This window comes from Triturus cristatus, chromosome 7 (genome assembly GCF_964204655.1).
Source record: "Triturus cristatus chromosome 7, aTriCri1.1, whole genome shotgun sequence".
Lineage (NCBI taxonomy): Eukaryota > Metazoa > Chordata > Amphibia > Caudata > Salamandridae > Triturus > Triturus cristatus.
In genome coordinates this window covers 242,981,679-243,002,846 of record NC_140590.1, presented here as the reverse complement: position 1 = coordinate 243,002,846, position 21,168 = coordinate 242,981,679, and positions in this window count along the sequence as shown.

Here is a 21,168-nt window from a genome sequence, read left to right as displayed (position 1 = left end):
GTATTACCTCAGGTTTGTGCATCCATTTATGAGACACCTGCCTAGCATATTCATTGTCTTATATCAAAAGTAGGGACTAGGGGTGTTGTTATTTAGAGAGGTCCAGTGTACATACCCCATATGACTAGCGACAAAGAAGGGTACAAAGTTCCTCATGTACAGTGACGAAGAAGAGCCATTAAGAGAATCTCTCAGCTGGTTAGTGCTAAGAAAGGCCGGTCAGAAAAAGGGGAAGGAATTCCCCTAATTTGAACTAGTGCTCTCACACACCCAGCAAGCTAGGTGTCATGCTTCATCATATGAGCACTGCCCCTCGTCAAGTCGGCGCTGCAATCCTTGACGGGCTCCCGAAACCGGGGCTCTTTATCGGGGATCTTTTGTTAGAGCCGAGGGTGCTTGGGGGTGAGGGGCCTAGTGTGGTGTAATGTAGCAGAGAAATGTGAATTAAAAGGGGTTAGTTGGTCCTAATTCAACTTTATTCCAAAGGTCAACTACCCTATTAAAAATGTGTAGAGTGGCTGATATGCTAGAAGTTAGGTGTCTAGGTAAAAGCTCTACTCTGTGATCAACATGTTTCTTGCCACAGACGTCAGGAGGATCAGGGCAATTCGTCAGGATCAAGGTAATACTGTCTACAACAATATGTGGTAAGGTGCTATCTACATACCACTTCTTATAGTTTGTTCCTATAGGGAAAAAGAAGAAACTCTTTATAACAAATAAAATAGCTCTTTATGCTGTACATAGCTATGAATATTGTGTCAAAGTGATCACCGTGCTCAGGCGTGCAACACGCAATCTCATTAGATAGTGGTGTCTCGAACGCCATTCGGGAGTGTGGGATGGGGCGGGCAATTTAATTATCCAAACCAATCTACGGGAAGCAAAAGAGGACTCACCTAAAAAAGTTGCTACAGTTGTTAGCAACGGTGCTGGCGGTAAAAAGGAACCCAATTGGGTCCTAAGAGGGGACAAAAATAGTCAGAAAACCGTCTCTATTAGTATCTGTATATTTATTAAAAAGACGGAATAACCACATAGCAGGTCTAAGTCTAAGTGCCATCAGGTAGCTGGACAAAGCCGTAGTTACCGAATACCTAGCCGATCCATCCGTAACGGACACAAAGGACGGGTCAAAGTAGTGACCTCGGTGCTGAGAGTCCGTGGGAATAGACCTGGGAGGTTCCAGTCGACAGTAGGCAGATGTGGCTCCTCGGGTGTAGAAAGGAAATTAAAAATAGAGTCAGTACTCACCGACGTGGATTCACGTCCAGGGAAATGACCTACCCAAACCGCCAGGAACCGGGGTGGTAGGTATCGAAGGGAGAGCCGAGAAGATAAACAGTTGTTCCGTATACGTCATCGAGTGCGTAGCACGTCGTGACGGAATGCGCTCGGGGAGTACAACTATCTGATTGGTCCCAGGCATGAAAGAGCGTTACCGTTGCTAGGTAACCTAGTGATGTTGTATAATAGCCAATACGAGTGTCTCGCTGTTGAGTACGCTGTGTGTGATGTGATAGTGCGCAACCCATCACGGTGTGACGTGTTGTGCAAATGGAGTAAGGCCAAAAGGTGGATTCATACCCAGAGCAGCGTCTTTGTTGCTACGCGACCTAATGAAGTGGTCTCATCAGTAAGCGCAATATATTGCGGAGGGTAAATCAGCCGAGAATTGGTATGTGAACCAACGGGAGGTACCGCAACGCTACTGGTTCAAGGGTCGGCGGGTTAGAGACCAGAGTCATATTAGTGATAGGACCGCTCATAAACAAGGAGGGGGGCGTCATGCTGGTTAGTTATGTGGTCGTGTAGTAGGTAATGCCTAGGGTGCTAAGATAAGATATGTCACTCCCGAATGGCGTCGGATGTGAAACACAATTTCCACTGGTGAAGTACATGACAGTAGTATATTGATCAGTCACCAATCGCTCATCATGGTTGAATACAAGGCACTACTTAGATAGAGATGGCTCATCCTGAGTGGATAGAGGGCACTACTTAGCTAGAGGACCAAGATTGAAGGGCCTTATGTCCTTCCACTTAGGAAGTTATTTCCATGAACTGTTCAACAAGGTGTTCCAGAATTCAGAGTGGGATATGACCAGTTGGTATTGGGCATATGGTTCCCAGTTCAAGATAATGTATTCCAGGGTATGTCATCATTGAGGCCCTCGATATGGCTTGATAATCTATGTACCCATCTCTGTTCGAGTCTGAATAGGGAAGATTTGGAAATCTGGGCATGAGATTCTAATATGACCCAGCGTAATGAATCAGAAGTATGTTGTGTCTCAATGAAGTGTCTGTATAGTTTCGTAGTGGTTCGTTGGCAACGTATGTTACTCCTGTGTTCAGTTATACGTGTTTTAACTGGACGCATAGTCATCCCTATGTACTGTAGGTCACAGGGGCAAGTAATCAGGTAAATGCACTGTTTGGTGTTACAATTCGTGTGTTTTTGTATGCACCACTTGAAATTGGGTCTTAACGCAATTTCTTTAGTGATCGTTGTAAGTGGGCACACTATACACGTGCCACAGGGAAAATGTCCTTTTACTGGTGGAAGTCCCCATAGGGTGGTTTGTGATGGGGTAGTGTGCTTCTTGGGTCTCGTATGAATCAAGATATCTCTGAGGCTGCTAGTTCTGGTGTAGGCAAACCTTGGTGCAGGTATCTGTAGGTCGCCTGTGTTTAGAATGCCCCAATGTTTCAAGATAATCTTTTTGGTGGACGTGGAGTTCACACACAGCGTACTCAACAGCGAGACACTCGTATTGGCTATTATACAACATCACTAGGTTACCTAGCAACGGTAACGCTCTTTCATGCCTGGGACCAATCAGATAGTTGTACTCCCCGAGCGCATTCCGTCACGACGTGCTACGCACTCGATGACGTATACGGAACAACTGTTTATCTTCTCGGCTCTCCCTTCGATACCTACCACCCCGGTTCCTGGCGGTTTGGGTAGGTCATTTCCCTGGACGTGAATCCACGTCGGTGAGTACTGACTCTATTTTTAATTTCCTTTCTACACCCGAGGAGCCACATCTGCCTACTGTCGACTGGAACCTCCCAGGTCTATTCCCACGGACTCTCAGCACCGAGGTCACTACTTTGACCCGTCCTTTGTGTCCGTTACGGATGGATCGGCTAGGTATTCGGTAACTACGGCTTTGTCCAGCTACCTGATGGCACTTAGACTTAGACCTGCTATGTGGTTATTCCGTCTTTTTAATAAATATACAGATACTAATAGAGACGGTTTTCTGACTATTTTTGTCCCCTCTTAGGACCCAATTGGGTTCCTTTTTACCGCCAGCACCGTTGCTAACAACTGTAGCAACTTTTTTAGGTGAGTCCTCTTTTGCTTCCCGTAGATTGGTTTGGATAATTAAATTGCCCGCCCCATCCCACACTCCCGAATGGCGTTCGAGACACCACTATCTAATGAGATTGCGTGTTGCACGCCTGAGCACGGTGATCACTTTGACACAATATTCATAGCTATGTACAGCATAAAGAGCTATTTTATTTGTTATAAAGAGTTTCTTCTTTTTCCCTATAGGAACAAACTATAAGAAGTGGTATGTAGATAGCACCTTACCACATATTGTTGTAGACAGTATTACCTTGATCCTGACGAATTGCCCTGATCCTCCTGACGTCTGTGGCAAGAAACATGTTGATCACATAGAGTAGAGCTTTTACCTAGACACCTAACTTCTAGCATATCAGCCACTCTACACATTTTTAATAGGGTAGTTGACCTTTGGAATAAAGTTGAATTAGGACCAACTAACCCCTTTTAATTCACATTTCTCTGCTACATTACACCACACTAGGCCCCTCACCCCCAAGCACCCTCGGCTCGAACAAAAGATACCCGATAAAGAGCCCCGGTTTCGGGAGCCCGTCAAGGATTGCAGCGCCGACTTGACGAGGGGCAGTGCTCATATGATGAAGCATGACACCTAGCTTGCTGGGTGTGTGAGAGCACTAGTTCAAATTAGGGGAATTCCTTCCCCTTTTTCTGACCGGCCTTTCTTAGCACTAACCAGCTGAGAGATTCTCTTAATGGCTCTTCTTCGTCACTGTACATGAGGAACTTTGTACCCTTCTTTGTCGCTAGCATATTCATTGGCCTTCTTTGGGGCATTCAGGATTTATTAACTTATACCCGCTTCGATGACAGGCGCTGGGCTGAAAGCTGCACTCCCGGCTCCTCTAGATATTTTGCGATTTGCACAGCATTTGAACGTTTTAATTGTTTTTTAACTAAGTGTATCTTTACTGGTTGATTGCTGCTTACCTGCACATCCTCGCACATAGTCACTTCTCCCTGGTCCACCGCGAGACTAGCACGATTGTTGTGGAGGGAGTTTGACTTATTTGACTTACTTTGGGTTTCGAGGGAGGTTGGTGTTTTAGCGGCCCAACCATCCCTCCATAACCGGATGCCAGGAGCCACAGACCCTGGTTTACTAATCCCTACACAAGGCCCTCCTCCCCGCAAGCCGTATTCTAGACAGGAGCTAATGGAGCTAAGGACTTATCCATCCCTCTCCTGCCGGATTGAGGTCTGGCCAGCCCCTGAAGGCCCTTTTTCTTGCTGAGTTTGTCAGTTTCAGGGCCATTTTGGGGAGATGATACTGACTCACAAGGTACCCTATTGTCTTCCCCCAGTGTTGTCTCTCGCACCCTTGAACCCGCCCCCTTCCCTGACCACGCTACAGGCATATCCCCAGATAAGCCTCGGAAAGGATGGAAAAGTCTGCTATGTAACATACGATCCCTGCCTAAGCATTCCAGTGAGGTTTGGGATCTACTGTCTTCACCACAGCCTGAGCTGGAGTTCCTGACCGAAACCTGTCTTAAGCCCCATTCTGTTCCCTCTATAGTGTTAGGCTTGCCTGAAGGCTACACATTTATTAGATTAGACACACCATTAAAGATGGGGGGGTGGAATTGCTATTGTGCACAAAGGCAGCATTACAGTCGGTATCCTGGATCAGCACTGCAATGCCACTATGGAAATTCTAGTTTTTAGGATAGACCTCTCCTCCCAAGTTAGCTGGAAGGGGGCCTTAGTCTATCGACTCCCAGGACCCTTAGCTGAATTTTCATTACAACTTACCGAGCCATTAGCTCCCCACGTGATTGCATGCAGCAATATTTTACTGCTAGGGGACTTTAATATTCACAGCGAATGCCCCTCCAATGCTGATGCAAGACACTTCTGGCAGACCTAGCCCTCCTGGGCATGTCTAAACTTAATGAAGGTCCAAATCATATAGCTGGCCACACACTAGACATAGTCTTCTCCAACTCTCCCAGAATTCAGTGAGAACCCCCCCCAACAATTAATTTGGTCTGACCATTCGTTAATCACATTTTTTATCCAGGGCCCAAGGGAGTTGAAGAAATTCAATCCTGTCACATTCCACACCCGTAGGCAGTGGCAAAAAATTACCCCGGAGAGATTTCAAGCCTCCTTCCCAATGCCTTGGAATATTGCACCTGACAATATAGAGGAAGCCTTGGCCAAATACAATTCCGCTGTTTCTATGGCCATCGACCATCTTGCACCACTAAAATCACTCTAAACGCCCACAGACTGCCTGGTTCTCTCCTCAGTTGCGAGTACAGAAACAACTCTGCAGGAAACATGAGAGAAGCTGGCGCACCACTCATGACGAGAAGGGCAAAGATCGGTTTCTCACCACCCTGTCCAGCTATCATAAAAACATAAACATTGTGCAAAAATCCATATAGTATCGCAATTCGCCCAGGCTGGTAACGCCCCTAAAACTCTACATCACATTCTTCAGTCCTTTATCAACTCTAAGGCCTGTGAAAACTCTGAGGCACCCACGCAAACGCTATGCAACGATATTCCTCTATACTTTTCACAAAAAATAGAGCTTATCTATGAAAAAATTGTCTCACCACGAAACCAGCCTCTGGCCCCAATGACATTTCACCAACCAGAACAGGCAACACCTCAGTTTCTAGAGTGCTTCCCCACACTGACATCGGCAGAGGTGGAGTCACTGATTCATAAGATAAAATCAGAGTCCCCTTTGGACCCTATCCCGGCCAAAGTGGTCACTTCCCTGGCTAATCAATTGTTCCCTTCGATTGAATCTCTCTCTGAGAGAAGGCCATGTACCATCAGAATGGAAAGCAGCACAGGTTAGGTCTATCCGTAAGAACTCTAAAGTCCCTTTTACGGATCTTACCAATCTCCGCCCCATCTCGCTTCTTCCGTTTCTGAGCAAACTACTGGAGAAACTCATAAACAATCATCTCTCCAACCATGTCGAACTTACTGGGTGTTTAGATTCTTCCCAGTCCGGCTTTAGACCCAAATACAGCACCGAATTAGCTCTGCTAGCGGTCACAGATAACATCAGGATGACCCTAGATAAGGGCCATTCTACGATATTGATGCTGTTGGACCTATCCGCAGCGTTCGACAAGGTGTCACATCGGATATTGCTCAGAAGACTAAAGGCGATTGGTCTAAGGAACTCTGCCTTAAGGTGGATGACGAGCTTTCTATCTGCTCGCTCCCAGACCGTTAACTTAGGCACGTATCGTTCGGCACCTATGAAACTGTCCAAGGGAGTACCTCTGGGCTCTAGCTTGAGCCCCACATTGTTTAACATCTATGTCGCTCCCTTGGCCAATCTCCTGAGGACGTATGGGTTCACCCCCATATCCTTTTCCGACGATACTCAGTTGCTCTTTCCATTTGATAAATTCACTCCATCCATACAGTCGGCCTTCTCTTCTGGTATGCGAGCCATCTCACACAGGATGAAGAGTAATTTCCTCCAGTGTAATGGGAGGAAAACAGAGATTCTGCTCTCCGGAAAGGCCCCTTCTCTGTGGACGCTTTACTCTGAAGGAGCATACTGCTCAGATAGCTGGCTCCTGTTTCCACACAATGGGCCTGCTCCATTGAGTCTTCCCTCTGCTTCCCGATTCAACTCGGAAAACTCTGATGCAAGTACTTGTATTAAGCCGTCTGGACTACTGTAATGGGCTGCCAATCTCCGCCAATGAGGCCTCGCTCAGCAGACTACAGATAGTCCAGAACACAGCAGCGCAACTGGTCCTTAATGCCCCTCCTAGGACTCTCTCCCGCCCTCTTCTCTTGCAACTTCATTGGCTTCCTATTCGCCAATGGGTAAGATTCAAAGTTTGCAGCACCATCCATAAGGCATCGTTTGATCTAGGCCCAATTTACCTCTCAGAGAAATTCACACCGTACCTACCTCCCAGACCCCTTCGTTCTGGCTCTAAACATCTTCTTGTGGTTCCCCGAGTTAGGAAGGCTAGATTAGGAGAGAAGGCCCTTTCTCATCTTGGCCCCCGTTACTGGAACGAACTCCCTATACTCTTGAGACCATGCCCTGATCATTTGCACTTCAGGAAGTTGCTCAAGACTACACTTTTCTGTTCTTGATCCAGCTGTAATTGCACTATATCCATGCTGCCTGTCCAAAGCGCAGAGATCCGCCTTCGGGGGTCGATTCAGGCTATATATATAAAAAAAAAAAAAATTCAAATAAAATAAATCAATCAAGAGGGGGGGTTTAACCTAGATGATGTGGTAATATCAAAGGACATGCTACAGGTCAGGGTAAGGAGGTCAAATAGGGACCCTTTGGGGAGGGGAGCATGGGTACACCTGCAGGCTGCTCCAGGTGTCACGTATTGTCCGGTGGCTTTGATACAAGCATTCTTCCAGATGTGTCCGGGAGCAGGGGATTCCAGGCTATTGTTGCATGCAGATGGTTCCCCGCTGACTAGATTTCTGTTCACACGCTTATGTAAGTGTGCCTTGTCGTTGTTGGGGAGGAGACCTCACCCTTCACGTCCCATTCTTTTTGCATTGGGGCTGCCACAACAGCAGCCTCAATGGGCTTGTCATTTGAAGCCATAAAAAGGGTAGGCAGATGGAAGGCGCCTTGTTTTGAGCGCTATGTGAGAACCCATTTAGCTTAAAAAGGGGGTGACAGGGAGCATAGCTCTACTGCTATTGCACAATAGGGTTATGACTTCTCCTCCTCCTTATTTGTTTTTTCTTTTTCTGGTTAATTTCCATACAGTTGTCCGGCAGCCACAGACACAGGTATGCTGGTTATTCATTTGGGAGGTAATAATATGATCCCTGCTAGCCAGAGGGGGTTAAAGAAGCATTATTCTCTTTGCTTTCCTGGGTGAGGAACCTGTTGCCAGGCACAGTTATATTTTTGTCAGAGGTAATTCCATGTCAGTTTTGGGCCAAGGGCGTGTCCACGCAATCTATGAACAGATCGGTGAAGAAATTGAACCAGGCAGTCGCTAAGTAATTGGCTGGATCACCCTTGAGGACGATCAGGCACAGTCTGATACAGGCGTCCAACTCAGAGCTACATCTACCAGATGGTATGCATTTGTCTAGTAAAGGGCCCGTATTGTAAATTCAGAAGGTCCTAGGTGCCATGGCAGTAGAGTCAGGTGAGCAAGCGATAGGTGGTGGAGGACGAGAGAGCAAGTAAGCTCCTCACCCTGTGGCGGAGTCCCAGGCAAGGAAAATGGTGTCGATTTAATGGGGGCTCAGGGCTGGCAGGAGGGGGGAATGACCTGCTGGGGGTCCTGGACTCTCCTGCCCTACCTGAGATGCCTATGTGGATGTTAAGAAACTTTAGAGGGGGTATCCAGTGTTCTGGAACTCCGGTGGGGCCAAGGCGTAAGCAGTGCCCTGGTGGTAGTGCCTCTCGCTGTGTTGGAGGAATAGGACTGAAAGTTACTACTGATAAAACAGTGCAAGTTGGAGCCTGCTGGCACAGCAAGCATAGGGGGTTTCTTGACCGAAGTGCATGTCTTGATATCCAGATGGCTGAGGCCATGACTGGAATGTAAATAATATCATTTGAAAATGTATTCCTTGGAATGGAAATAACCTACATCTTTTGACTAACAAGTGTGTTGTTTGGTTTACCCATGCTTTGAAAAATGGTCAAGTGTCTCAGAAAATGAACAATAAAATATTACTCTGCTTTAAGATATAATAAAGGACTATGCAGTGACGACCAACCAACTGCCTCATGTTTTTCTATAGTGCCTAAGGGATGGTGAGGAGAATAAGGATGTAGTTGTCGCAAAATGAGGGGGGCGATTTGCACGCTGTATGCACACTATGTCCTGAAGTATCAGCAATTCCCTATTAGCTAGTTTCCTTCTGGAAATGGTGGCCTGAATCACGCTTCCAGGCCATAGCGAAGAGTATTTGTTTAAAGGGAGAGTGCCTCCTAATAATTATAACAACAAACAAGCATTGGCATAGCCAATAGGTCTTGCCTTTAGGCTCTTATAGGTGGCTAGCAAGAGCTATTGGCTTTGGCAATGTTTTTAAGCGATGTTGAAGAGCAGCGTGTTGAAAGGTTATAATAAAGTGTTATAAGCATTTTTGTTACCAATTTTATTAAGGTCTACAGATAACACAAAGCAACCCTTTTAAAACTAATTCTCCATAGATAACGCACAGTTAAAACAACAAGCAGATCTCTGGGTAACTCGATTAGTGCCATAGAGAGGAGCTTACATTTCAAGGTTTTGTAGTGTGCCATACGTGCAGGTGTTGTGTGTATGCACAATTTTAATCTATTTTAGAATTTCTAGGAAGTCTATTTTAGTTTTTTTATTTAGGCCACCAAAACCACCTTAACCAACTTGGCCTCAATGAAGGAGAGTTTTGTGTCTTTTATTGCAAGCTCAAATCAAGGGCCTCATGGAGCAGAAATTGAGGTGGATAATGTGGTGCCTTTCTAGAAAGAATCTTATCACATATGAATAATGTATTAGTAAATAAGCTACACGGATTGCACATTGTTTTATGCCAACTACATCATTTTGATTCTGTGTTCTGTGGGCAACAACTTGAATGTTCACTAGTATCCTTCAAGCCTTTCACAGAGGCACATTGGAATTTATTGTAAACTGAAGTTGGGTAAGAGTGAAGGCCTTTATCTATAGGGCTTAGAAACAGCAAAAGTGCAATACGGAGCTCTGTATAAAAACCTATTACCTTTACTCTGCTTCCTTTCATTTAAAGGGCAGGCTTTTTAAAAGTGAGGTGTTGCTGTTGTAGCAAGCCCTAGTTTCCTTTAGCCTCTGCATTTAGGCACGGTGCAGTTTATTGTTCACGGATGTGCTGATTTTTGTGAGGCTGATTCTAATGCAGCAAAAAAACGGCGCAACATCATTGGACGACCTTGTTATGTCACGGATTTTATCGATTTGGGGCATGCTTTCCTGTCTGAGCACCCCTCCTTCTTTGAGTAAGGGATAGAATTGGCACTATAGTAAAGGCCAATGTCGTTATTTTTAAACAGAATTTAACTTGATAGTGACTGAAATTTAGAGTGTTCTCATGTTACGTGCTTGTAGCTCACTATTCTCGTTGTCTTATTGTGTTCTGAAAGTGTATCATGTCATCAAAGGGGGCACACACCAACATGAACTAGAATGCAAAGGGAAGAAAAAATGACTTGAGTACAATTGTTGGAGCTGTGGCAATATTCCCCGCCTTCCCTGACTCCCATCCCCTACCCCAAATCACAGTGTGAGACTCTCATGAAGTGTAGTGAAAAAATCTAGAAGTGCTGGCCTTTGGCACTAGAAGCAATGCTGCTTGGACCTACGTCTAGGGCAGTGCTTAATTTGTAAATAAATAAGTGTTCGGGCTCTCATCAGGAGGTTACTGCAGCTTGCACCAAACATTGCCCCTGCCATGCTGCCAATGATGGCAACAACACAACTTTTAACCATCACACTCCTACAAGTGTGACAATTCAGACTATTCCATGCCCACCAGCTCTGAGGGGCTAGGGCAGCAGGTGATAGTCATTTTTAATGTATTTTAAATTAATAATTGACTGTTGTTGTGGTCATCTCGAAATTAGCCAGGCAGCGCCACCTTGTGACACTGTCACAAGCACCGGTGTTGACTATTAAGTGCCGGTGGTGCGCATCGGAAACCCTTGGCACAAATTAAGCACTGGTCTAGAGTCAGTGTTTGCACAATAAAATGCGAGAATACCTTCCACGACAGTTGTAGAAATTGGAGGCAAAACAGAGAATTGTAGTACATCTGTAAATTACCATTTATGTGTCAGACTGAGAGTTAAAGGAATCTTATTGAGTTTAGTGCCCGGTGAATGGGGGTGTAGTTGGTTGATAAAAGCACCTGTTGCTTTAGTGCCCTTTGATCATTTAGGGCCCGATTCACAAAAGTAATCGGAGACAAAATCCCTAACTTTCGGTATTCACAAAAGGCATTTAGGAGTAGTAACAATAGGATCGACGTCGTCGACCTAATGTACCCCATATACATATTTTTCATTGAATAATATTTATGTGTAACAGTGTCCTACCATATTCTTGTTTGTGTTATCAGAATGTACAACATAAAAACAAGTCACTCTGCCTGAGCCTTTATTGCTATTCTATTGTGTATTTTGTGTCCGTTCTGTATGTCTAGTAGGTTGCAGGCTTGTGTCACACTTTTTTATTGCGGTTATTCATATCTTTGAATATATAAATATTAAAGTATTCCTCTCCGGCTGGACAGCGTTAAAATAGAGTCCTGACTCCGGGCTTATTTTTCATCACTTTCCTTATCCATTTCCCCTGTCTAGTGACCACTGTCTCTTAAGCAGGCCTCTTTAACTTGGGCAGTTTCTCCACTTAATTGGGGACTTCAGAGAAAGACAGCCTGGCTGAAGAAACAAAGGAAGGACTACAACAGACTAGAGGCAGAAGACAATCGAGCAAAGGTGATGCTGCAATTGGAGCCGTTAAATCAACAAATTAAATCCAGTGGTAGTAGAGTATTAAAAAACAATGGGAACTGTAGTGCTTTTACATACTGTGCTGGAGTCGAGAGGCTTGTAGCGGCTGAAGTAGAAAGCAAGGCAACCTCCTGCTTTTTGCTCTCGGCACTCAACTCTGCCGCTCCAAGGCTCTGTAAAAAGTGAAAGCTGTGTGTGATAAAGTGTGCCGGCCGTGAAATGGGTGCTGCGCTGTAGATGCAAGATAAAGCGTGGCGGCCCAAGCTGAGTATGAAAACAAAACAGGAGCACAGATAGGGGTGCTTACGGTGGCAGGGAAGTTGTGTATATACAAAAAACAGGAAAATAATTTTCTCCTAGTTATAAAAGTTTTATTACTTGGGTCGTGTTGCAATTCATATGGTGTCTCAGGGTCCATTTTAGGTCCATTTTGAGTTGAAGAGTTTTTGTAACTCTTGTTAGTTTCCAGACAGAGCAGGACCCGCAGGGATAGTGACCAATTATGGGTGTGAGGTTCCATGTGTTTGTTATCGATTCTGTTCTTGGTTTGTTAGGGGGTGGTCTACTATGTACCAATGTCCAGAAAATCCAGTTTATGTTCATCTGTTGTATATGTGAGTTGGCGAAATTCATCTCTAGTGTTGATCCATCTGTGGAATTCTGGTAGGCTGTCTTGGGTGTTGTTAGAGTCAATAATGACATCATCGATGTAGCGTTTCCAGAAGAGTATCTTGACTCTGTAAGGATTTGTGTCATTGAGAATGTGCTAGTTTTCAAAATTGCCACCAAGAGCGACACCAACCTACGTAACAAATCCACCTTTTGCCCACCGACCCATCTAGTATCAGTGGAAATACAAGTCTTTGAGCAAGCTCTGTTCAACGAAGTGGAAAACCTGAAAGGATCTACAATGGAGCCCTTCATGAACATAAACATTGATTTGCCCAGGATCAAACAGTGGGAGTGAGAGCTTAACAACCCAGATAGTTAACTTAATGATTTTACCACCTTAAAATATGTTTCACAGACACAATATTCAAATCCAATGAAGACAATGCATCTTGATACTCGTACCGTCTTCCATTATAAAACATGCATTTGCAATGCAATAGGCCTCGCATTTGCGAGAGTTTGACCAGTTGGCATTTACAATGCCAACAGCTCAAACTCTCGCAAATTCAAGACCTATTCCGTTACAAATATTTTTTGTGTCAAAGCAACCCATGCTGCGCTTTCATGTTAATGGAGGCCGCACCCCTTTCTTTAGTCAAGCCGCGTCTAAAGAACAGGGCTTGGCCACCATTTAAGTGAAAGCGCGGTATGGGTCACTTTTACAAAAAAAACCATCTGTTTCTCAAGTTGACAAATACTTTTTTTTGTAAAAGCGCCCCATGCAGCGCTTTCACTTTAATAGCGGCTGCGGACATTTCTTTAGTCGCGGCTTGACTAAAGAACGGGGTGCTGCCTCCATTAATGTGAAAGCGACACATGGCCGCTAGTAAACAAATAATGAATAAATAAATAAGCGTGCCCACTATACTTAAATCAGACCGCGCTGCTAAAATAAAGAAAAAGAAAAGTGGTCGCTATAGTTAAAGTGGACCGCCATTAGTAATTAAAATAAAAGCGGGCGGCGTGCTGCGACATAGTGGGTGGAATCGGGGCAAACAATTGAACAAAAATAGTGCTCACAGCCAAGATAAAGCAGACCGTTTAACAAGACCAGTATAAGGTCCAGTCGTTATGGGAGGTAACAAACACGGACAAGGTGGTACCAAGGAGGGACTAACGAGCCTATTCAGGAATGAAAAGCCACAATTTTCAAGGATGGTAACAGGAGCCAATTGAAAGGATGGGTGGGACATAGGTGGAGCTTCAAGTCCCTACCTCAAAGCAGCATGCCTCGCAGCGCATACACTGCCGAGGTTCGACCTAAAAAGGGCAGATCAGTTGGCAGTGTCAATATGTTTTAGGCACATGTGGTCTGTGTTAGACCTTTTTAAGAGCTGTAAATTTGTGTCTGATTCTCCCAGGGGAACGAATACAAAATGCAGCTTAAATACAAACACCCAGTCACAAAAACAGTGTACAAGACTAAAAAATGAGGTAGTTCCACACCACATATTCCCAGTCTCTGAGAAGACCCAACTGTGCAGAGCAGATCTTCAGCTTTTCCTTTGTGCTGTTGATCCAGCGCGAGGCCGGAAGAAAAAGACAAAAAGGGGGACAAGGAAAAAAACCAAATATATTAAATAAATAATAATATCTCTTTACAGCTATCCTCCCTGCGTCGCAGACCCGTCGTCACTCTAGCTCATTCACACACGCAGTCATTGGTGGGGCCCATAACACCAACACTCACACGTCTCTAACTCACGAGTCTGCACACAGGAGGGATTCACCTATAGTGAAGAAAAGTTATTTTACCGAATATACATTAACATTCACCATCTATAGATTCCTAATCCCAAACATCAAGGCACTCCACCCAGTTGGTCGATGGACCAATTAGTTGGATTGGTTGATGGTGATTTAGAACCAGCTAAAACACATTTTAAGACTCAGAATCTTTTATTCTCTTTATCGAAAAACCACAAACTCATAATTTCTGTTGATCAAATATTTGTTTATCTAAATATTGTTTTGCAAATAATTTCGACATTTATGATTAATCAAAGTTTAGAAATTTAGTCAAGTAATACAGATCACAGGACATTTATATTTACCTATTCTTGCTATCTGGGTTTTTTCTAATTCATTTGGCTCTGCATAACCGAATTTAGCCGTTAATTGTCCAAATAAAGCAGGCCAAAGCTTAAAGTCAAATTCTTTGCTCAGCACGTTATAGTCCCAAAAATCTCCAAAGTACCAGAAATCGTGCAAGCATCTGTCATCGTCTGTGGAGTCAAAGAGAGTGTGCAGTCATCCAAACTGCCGAATGCCGTCGACAAGAAAAATGGGAAAAAAGGAGATACCCCTCCTATTCTACTGCTCTTTTTATAATAAATTTTGGGATAACATGAAACATTTTTAAGCGACGAAAGTCTATGATTGGCTGATTGGAAAACGTCCGATTTTATTCCATGAAGTTCCCATGGATTTGCTGGTTCATTTCCATAGATGACGTAGTCCTTATGCAACAATGTTTTAAGGTTTGCTTGCATGTCCCAATTGTTCATTTAGACCAGTTTTTACCGACTAAAGTTTGGCAGTCCATCAATATCCTATCCTTGACCGGGACACTGTGCACAGGGTTTGTCAGGAAGTTCACGGAGCCATCCCGCTCACAAGACGGTGGCCACTTCTGAACTCGATTTCTGTCGCCATTTTCTAGGTAGGCCCAAATGTCAACTTAAGCGAAACAAACACAAAAGAATAATCAATGTTAAGAAATGATGATGCTAATGTTAAACCCTCACTAATCCCTTTATATTTTAGTATTTTCCTAGCATATAGCGGCATTTAAAGCAATAATACTCACCATTAGGATCCAAACAGGAACGCAAACATCACATAAGCAACATAAATCATGCAATATCCATTACCACATGTACTACTATTAATATGCGTACATATTTAAGTTATTAGAGTTATTTTGCCATGCTAATAGCAATTTCCCACGTGTAATTGGTGTATGTAATTGGTTGGTTTAGTATAACACTCCATTCCGTTAGTAAAATTATAATTAGTAGGTTATATAGTTAGTCTTTTCCTGCAAAATAGAGGAGGTATACAAAATGTTGTTCTACCTGCTCCATCAATCCCCCCTTTGGTGATTTTTAACCTCACCACACTACCTTAAATTTTTGAAAAATTTGGTAAATAGAAATGAATTCAGTTCTCTTAATATTGGGTTAGTTCAGATGACTGTTTCTCCTGTCTCTTCTTCTCTTGTCTTTTTATACATATTCTCTTTCCACTCTTCTAATTCTACCTCTTCAAATTCTCTTTTGTTTCTTTCTTTGTCTCTTTTCTTTACAGTTTCTCTTTTTATGGTATTTCGTATTTTCCTTATTTTGCTACATAGACATCCTAATCTCAGAATTAATACTAGAATAATCACACATGTTATTGGAAATAATATTTTACCAATAAAAGTACTACCTAATTTTAGTAAAAAGATTTTAATAGTGGAAAACTTTTTCCCAATCTTTTCCCAAATGCCTTCAATCTCCAGTGGAACAATCTCCTCATGCAAATCAGTTATATTCTTTATGTACGTTTTTAAATCTTGACTTTCGTCAGGAATGTAAGTACAGCAATGTTGAACTTTCAGCATTCCACAGACACCACCCTCTTTTGCCAAAATTATATCAAGTGCTAGTCGATTTTGCATTACCATGGCTCTCATGGCAACCACTTCGGTATTTACCAATAAAAATCCTCCAGCAGTGCTTGTTGACAAGCCATCCACTACTGTTGATAATTTTCTAATTTTATGTGCATTCAGAGATATTCCAACTGCTGGTATCAACGCTTCAAAAATTTCTCCTAGAATTTCTGACCAAGATTCTCTTCTCCTACGTGTTAGTTGTCCGCCTATCTCATGTGCACCATCTTTTCCTCTTCCCACATGAAATATCTTTGGGAAAACCACGCCTAGATAACATGTGCCATATCAATGGTCAGGTAATCGATAATAAGCTTTGTTCCTGCAGATAAAATATAATCCAGGGAAAACAGGATAATTTTCTCCTTTAAATCCCCATCCACCCATGATTCTATAAGTATCATGGCAATCACTTGTGCCTACAAGATAGTTATCATATGCAGTCTGATTTCTTCTAATACACAACTTCCCTTTCTGAGGCCAATCTAAAGCCATTGTTGGACTAGCTTCTCCCTTCAAATGGTTTTCCTTTTCAACATTGCAAACTGTCTCTTCTTCTTTTCCCTCGGGTACCTTCTTTTGCATATTTTAAATCTCCTTTCTTCTACCATATCTAGGGAAGTCTTATCTTCTCTTTTCAGACTACAAGTTAGATTATTTCAAAAAAATTACACTAATGATAATACTTTAGTTTCTAAGAAGAATTCACCTAATACTTTAGCAGGTTTTACTTTATTCAGTTTATTAACTACAGGTACTTGTGAAAATATGTTATCTACATCTGAAAAATAATATTAAAATTTACCTATTTTGTAAAACAAACTTGCTAATACACTACATGTTGTTCAATTCAAAAAGCTTTATTTCAACAGTTTGTCATAAAAGCACATAAATACAACACATATCACTCAACATAATAAATAGATAATACATAATACATTACAATTGCAAGATAAAAAATAATTAAATTCCATATACTGTCATGTATCTAAAAACCTTAGGAACAGTTAAAAGAAGAGAGGCAGCACAGTGAAGCAGATCATATTTAAAAAGTACATTTTAGGATTAGGTTGCAGCAATAGTTTTGTTTAAAGTGCGAGTGCGTATGATCCAGGACCAGCCCAGGAATTTGGCAACTGCTATAGCTATACTAGGACTACAATCAGACCCTAAGATTCTCAGCGCAACAGCACATCTCCGGGCACCCAACAAAATACAAATCGGCTTCAGCCATCTCCGCCGTGGGGCCGCATATAACGGACAAACAAAAAATACATGGGGAATGGTCTCAGCCATTGCCATACATGAAGTAAGGACTGACACACAGGTGAGTTACTTCTTCTTTATTCCAATGTCAGTACAGCTACATCTCCAGCTTGCCGCTGGTGTTCACCTCCTCAGGCTCTCTCACAACATTCCATCAGAGCCTTCTTCCCAACATTCTAAGAAGGTACCACTAGTGGGGAGAGGGTGGGGGGAACTGGGACAAACCAAAGTGGGAAAGATACAACACATCTCCCTTCCCAAAGAGAACCCAAACACGTGGTACCTGTGGGGAACCTGTTAAGTCATGTGAAGGATAGCCCTTCAATAAATCATGTAGTCCTCGTGCCATGTGGGAGCATTTCTGTATCTCTGCCCCCTGCTCTCCTGCTCCTCTTCATGTCTACCACCCTGCCCCAGGGTCTTGTCTACTCCTTTAGATCTAGTTTCGCCCTGATTCGTGGCCACTCTATCCATACTCCACATTTTCCCATTCTCTAGTATGACCACATTGCTCCTTACCTCCCTGATCTTCTCTGGAGGAAAGAATTTGTCACCTTTGCTGCCCAAGCCAAACGGCTTTCTTATCCACACTCTTTGTCCCGGTACAAGTGACTTGTGTCTTGCCCCCCATTTCCTGTTGTACCACTGCTTGTATTTACGCTGTTTGTCCGATACTTTCTCTTTGAACTCACATGGATTGACTCCCCCTGTTTTTCTTCGAGGCATCCAATTTGGAGACAACTTTGTGCCCGCCTTTCTCCCCCTCAAAAGCTCAAACGGTGAATACCCCATGGCTAGATTGGGAGAGGTATGGTAGGACCACAACATGTCTCTTACTGCCGATTCTACTGGCTTGTGTGATGTTACAGCCAACTGAATGCAACCCTTTAGCAATCTATTTGCTCTCTCCACCTTCCCGTTGGCCTTTGGACAATACAAAGGTGTACGTATGTGTGTGATAGACATATCTGCTAGAAATTCCTTCATTTCCTCTGATGCAAATTGTACCCCATTATCTGTAATGATGCTGCTTGGGATGCCTTCTTTAGAAAACACTTCTGTCAAAAACTCAATTAGAGACCTCGTATTGATTTTACTCACAAATTTATGTGTGATCCAGTTTGAATAGTAATCAATCAGGACCAACACATACATGTCCTGTGTACCTAACCCATGCAGGGGGCCCGCAATGTCCAGCCCCAGCTTGCTCCATGGATCCTCAGGTACCTCTACTGGTCTCAGAGGAATCCGCCTGGTCACCTTGCTTTTGTCACTTAAGCTGCATGCCTCACATTCATTCACTTTCTCCTCCATCAATTGATCCATGCATGGAAACCAAAAGTCCGCTCTTAATCTGGCTTTGCACAGACTCTTGCCCAGGTGTCCTCATGCGAAAGATCTATAATGCGGTTCCTGAGACCACCCGGTGGAACTATCTTTCTTGACTTTAGAAGAAAATCCCCTTCCACTGACAACTCATCTCTCACATTCCAGTAGGTATGTATCTCTTCAGGAAGTGCCTTGCACTTGGTTGGCCATCCTTTGATTACATAGTTCTTTACGGACTTAATGATATCATCTTGTCCCATATGTAAGTTCCATTGTTCTTTATCCACTGCCTTCACTGAAATCTCCAGAACTTCCTCCTTTTCCCTTTGACCCCCTACGTCTGAATCCATAGGAGACCTTGATAGGAAATCTGCCACCTTGTTCTGTGGTCCTGGTACATACACCATCCTGTAGTTGTACCCTTGTAGCCCCAGGACCCATTTTGCAATGCGAGGAGTCATATTCTCCATTTCCTTTCTTGTGAAAATGGCCAGTAGGGGTTTGTGATCCGTGCACAGTTCGAAAGGTGTACCCCACACAAAAAACTTGAAATGTCTTATTGCCCAGTACACCGCTAATGCCTCTTTCTCTACGGTCGAGTAGTTTGCTTCTGCACTTGTTAATGTTCTTGATACAAATGCTACCGCACGCACTTTATTGTCCACTCTCTGAGCCAATGTAGCCCCAATTCCTTTGCTGCTGGCATCCGTTGTTATCAAGGTATCCCTTGTTACCTCAAAGTTTCCTATGAATGGGGCTGAAATTATGGCATCCTTTATCAGCTTGAAAGATTCTTCTTGCTCTTTCCCCAAAGGGAACGTTGAGTCTTTTTTTTATTAGATCCCTTAAGGGCTGAGATATCATTGAGAAGTTCCTTATATACTTTGCCATAAATTCTGCCAAACCCAGGAATGACAAGACCTCCTCCCTACACACAGGAGTACTTGCCTTCCTGACTGCTTCCACCAAATCGATTTTAGGTTTTATTCCCTCCTCCGAAATGGTGTGCCCCAAATAGTCCACTGATGTCATACCCAATTTGCATTTAATTTCTTTGGTAGTAAATCCTGCCTCCTTTAATCTGTTGAGCGCCATTTTTACATTTTTCTCATGTTCTTGCTCGCTTGAACCGTACACCAAAATGTCATCTTGAAAACACAAGATTTTCCTACAATCTTTCAGGATATGTTGCATTATTCTTTGGAATGCAGCGGCGGCCGACGCCAATCCAAATGGCATCCTCACGAATTTAAAATTTTCCAAATGGGGTGCTGAAGGCCGTCAAAAGCTGTGACTCAGGGTGTAGGTCCACCTGGTGGTAGGCCGACGATAAGTCTAGCACACTGAAAAATTTTGCACCCTGAATTGTGCTCATCATTTCATTTATCCTTGGTAAGGGATGTCTATTCACCATAATATTCTCATTCAACCCTCTCAAGTCCACACATAATCTGATGCTGCCCCCTTTATCCTTGGTTGTAATGACAATGGGTGCCAACCACTCCGAGCTCTCTATTTCCTCTATCACACCCTGTCCTACCAACTTTCTAAGTTCTTCCTGTAATGGTTCCCTCATGAGTAATGGAATAGACCGGGTCTTGTGCACCACCGGTTTCGCTCCCTCCTTCAAAACAATTTTGTGCATGTAATTCTTTAATCTGCCCAATTTATCTGAAAACACTTCTGGAAATTCTTTAATTAAATTATTGCTCACTACCTGGGGTTCAACCAACATAACCTGTTCCACATTGTTTGGGTCCAATGTAATGCCCAAATCCTTCTGGTGCTTCCACCCTAGGAGATTCGACCCTTGCTTGGTGATGTATGCTCTACCTACAGTGTGCCTATCCTTAAAAGTTATTCTCATCCTCACCATACCCACTAATGGAATGGGTTCCTTGTTGTAACCCAAAGGATTGATGTCTGCATTCTCTATTTCTATTTTCTTTTCAGTGAATTTTTCTTTAAATCCCTTCTCTTCAATGAGTGTAAATGGTGAGCACGAATCTACATACATTTGAAATTTTTCACCATCCAAGATAACCTCACAAGAGGGATATTGTACCTTTTCTTCAATGCTTCCGTGACCAACCTGGAAAATATACGTTTTACCATCCCCCGACTCTGCCTCAGCACACCCAATTTCATGTACTCTGGGTATGAATGCTTTACACACCTTCGCCAAATGACCCTTCTTTTCGCATTTCCTGCATACCGTGTTCCTGGCTGGGCACCTCCAATTATTAGCCAAGTGATTAGGACTGCCACACCTGAAACAACCAGTTCTCCATCTGTTTCCTGGGAGCCTCTTTTATTTTATCACCCACTTTACATATTGACTCTTCTGTCATTCCCGCTTTGGCTTCTCCTTTGTCTCTACTCTCACTCGAGGAT